We start from the raw sequence: 3562 nt of genomic DNA, 5'->3' as shown, positions 1-3562 counted from the left end.
CCATGTGACGTTGGGCAAGTTGCCTGATGTCTCTGGACTTCAGTTTAGAGCTCTAATATCATTCATTTATTCAAAATGTATGGGCATTAATCATGCCAGACACCATGCTAGGTGTTGGCTCTTCTATGGTAACAAACCCTCATGGTTCCTGTTCTCATGAAAATGGAAATGAAATTCACTCCTAGAAAAACAAAGGGACATTTCTGCATACCTGATTTTGTCACTGGAAAATCGGTGGTACACGTCTCTAGCACTTGGTCACTGGTAATGATCTCATTATTCCTTCCACTCCTCATCAGCTACTCTTGGGGTTAGCAGGAGGAGGGGCGGGAAACGGAGCCTCGTATGATCAGGGAGGAGAGTACCCAGACTTCACTTCCTTCCCAGAGCTCCTGGCCAATCACAGCTAATGTTTATGAGCCTAATTATACACAGCACTGAGCTAGAGGGTGTAACAAGAGCCTAGCCTGGGCCCGGGTCTTATCCTTTAGGATCTTTAGCTCTAAGAACAGCCAACATGCAAACAAACATTTTTCTGGCCTCTGGCAAAGAGACTTTTCTGAGTCAAATATGCTCATCAGTGTTCCCAAGAATCAGGCTTAGAAATGGAACTACTTAAGCTCAATCGTCTTGTTATAAAGAATTAATAATGCCAACTGCAGTTGGATTTTTATTTTAAAGGGAATTCAGAACTTGTGTTGAAGTGGCAGAATGTCTGACATAAATAAGCCCAGTATCCAAGTGGAAGCTCAGCAGGCCCCAAATAACCAGAGTTCTAGTCCCCCTTCTAGGATTTAATTTGCTCATTCATTTAACAAATAGTTATCAGGGCGCCTGGGTGGCTCAGTCGGTTAAGTGTCTGCCTTCGACTCAGGTCATGATCCCGGGGTCCTGGGATCAGGCCACATTGGGCTCCCTGCTCACTGGGGAGCCTGCTTCTCCATCTGCCTCTGCCCCTCCACTCACCCCTCTGCTCATGCTCTCTCTCCCTCTCTCTAACAATTGAACTTTTTAAAAAACTAAGAAAAATGATTAAAATGGTAAATTTTATATGTATTTTGCCTTAATAAAAATATGGGAGAATTAAAAAAACCTTAATGGGGGCGCCTGGGTAGTGCAGTCGTTAAGCGTCTGCCTTCGGCTCAGGGCGTGATCCTGGCGTTCCGGGATCGAGTCCCACATCAGGCTCCTGGGCTGGGAGCCTGCTTCTTCCTCTCCCTCTCCCCTGCTGTGTTCCCTCTCTCGCTGGCTGTCTCTCTGTCACATAAATAAATAAAATCTTTAAAAAAAAAAAAAAAAAAGAATCAGATGTTTAACCAACTGAGCCACCCAGGCACCCCTCGAACTGTTTATATGATTGCTCAGAGCACCTCACATGAGTGTTTCAGAAAAAAAGGGGGGGGGGGAGACAAAATCTGTGTCCCATTTATGGCCTCACCTTGGAAGTGTCACTTCTGTCATATTCTGTTAGAGTAGTCATAAACCTACCCAGATTCAAGTTTAGAGGGTGGGTAGAATTAGACTCAATGTTTTGAGGGGGGGGAGTATTAAAATTACGTTGGAGGAAAACCTGTGTGAAGGAAGATCTTGTTGCATCCATTTCTGGAAAAACACACTCAGCCATACCACCTTTCTAAATGAGCCAAAAGCCAAGAAACCACAGAAATAGCACTGGAAGAGGCCTTAACGGATACATAATCTGCCCACCCTCAGAATGAGAAACTCCTGAGAGGATCCCTCCTCAGGCAGGTGGAGCGCTAAGGGCATTAGGCCAAGTAGAGAGAGGTGGTGGTGTCTAGTTGGCGTTCTACCAGTTCCCAACTGTTTGTGATCTCAGTAGAAAGGCTTTCCCCACTGGGACTTTTACCTTCCTCATCTTTAAAATGGAGGTTATTTGTTGATCATGTTTCATCAGTGTTGTTTTGAGAACCATGAAAATTTTCTGATGTAAAGACAAATGTGTTGCAAAAATGTCCACAAACTGACCCCACAGGTGGACAGCCCACTCAGGCAATGCAACAGGGGAAGACCAGGTATTTCCCATTTATCTTTGCCACCACTCTTTCCCATTGCAGCCACCCTCCTGGTTTTGCTTGCCTGTCTCAGAGGTAGGAGAGACCAATGGAAGCTCAGAGAGGGCAAATGACCTAGACAGAGTCACACAGCCACGAAAGAAGTCAAAACCCAGACTCTTCTGGGATGTGAAGACTTGCCATTCTCCAACCCCCCCCCCACCCACTGACATTTTCTCTAATAGGTGACTCTGACCTTAGCTGAAAAGCATGGCAGATTACAGCCAGTTTCTAGGGCTACACTGCCTGGGTTCACATCCTAGCTACACCACTTACCAGCTGGGTGACCTTAGGAAATGATGAGGTCGTGGGATATAGATGAGGTTCAGTGGGGTGGAGTCCGGAGCCCACGACCAGGAAAGAATGCCTGAGACGTCTTTGGTGCAAAACGGTGGTTTATTAAAGCACGGGGACAGGACCCATGGGCAGAAAGAGCTGCTGCCCCAGGTTGTGCGGGGTGGCTGTTATATACCATGGGGTTGGGGGAGGTAAGGAAAAAGGGAGGTTGAGAAAATACTTTCATATGTTAAAGAAGACTCACAAGATACCAGAGGCCTTGCCATTGTCAAGTTAAGGTTGTTTACCCCTCTAGTAAGGCATTTACTTGGAGATAGTTGGGACCTTCCTGGAGGAACATTACATTCTGCCCGCTTCAAGTGTCTGTCTACGAGCTGCGGGTTACAAAGACATTCATTGTATTTACATTTCCTTCCAGAAGCTAGGTTATTGATAGAAATGCTCTGTTCTTGTAGACTGCTAAAACATTTGTAAACTGAGGGAGACTCAAGTCTTGCAGTATTGTAGCCTCTATAGGTTAACTATTTCTTTTTCCTTTAGGGCAGCCAGGAGTGCCTGCAGAATGTCACATACGTCCCATGGGTGGTGAGGGGGTAGGGGTTGAGGGGTGTCAGTTTCTTTTTTTGTCCTCAGCTTGCCTTCTGTTCCCTCATCAGGAAAGATAATTCTCCCCCATGCGTAAAATGGAAGGCTTCCCACACAGGGTTAAGTAACCAAGTTAACATAAGGCATTTAAAATGTGCCTGGCACATAAGGAGCACTTTATGTTTGCTGCTGCTACAACCACTACTGCTACTTAAGTGTTTAATAAGTCCGAGATGTTTTAAGGTGAAGAAGCAACACCCAAGAATATAGTGCAATGTAATGGTGGAAGTATCTCCTTGAAATGACAAATCTATTTCCGAGAAAGCTTTAAAAGCAGAAAACCACAAACCCCTACCATTTGTCAGCGAAAACTCTATGGAACTGTAGGCAAAATAAAGGTCTCTGAACCCCACAGTTCCAGTTTTATTTATTGCCGCCGCGAAGTCTGCAGAGACTGTCACAGAACAGCCAGTATTGAAAAGCCCGTTCACATCACCCCCCACAACGTGGTCCAACCCAGGCGGATTCCTCGCCCAGCCGCTTCCGCTTCCAGCCCTTTCCCCACCCCTTTCCCATTCGGCGCCCTGAAATGACGTCAGAAGCGGATG

The sequence above is a fragment of the Ursus arctos genome, unplaced genomic scaffold (assembly GCF_023065955.2).
Source record: "Ursus arctos isolate Adak ecotype North America unplaced genomic scaffold, UrsArc2.0 scaffold_21, whole genome shotgun sequence".
Lineage (NCBI taxonomy): Eukaryota > Metazoa > Chordata > Mammalia > Carnivora > Ursidae > Ursus > Ursus arctos.
The sequence above is the reverse complement of the archived record's forward strand: the minus strand, read 5'-3'. Positions refer to the sequence as shown.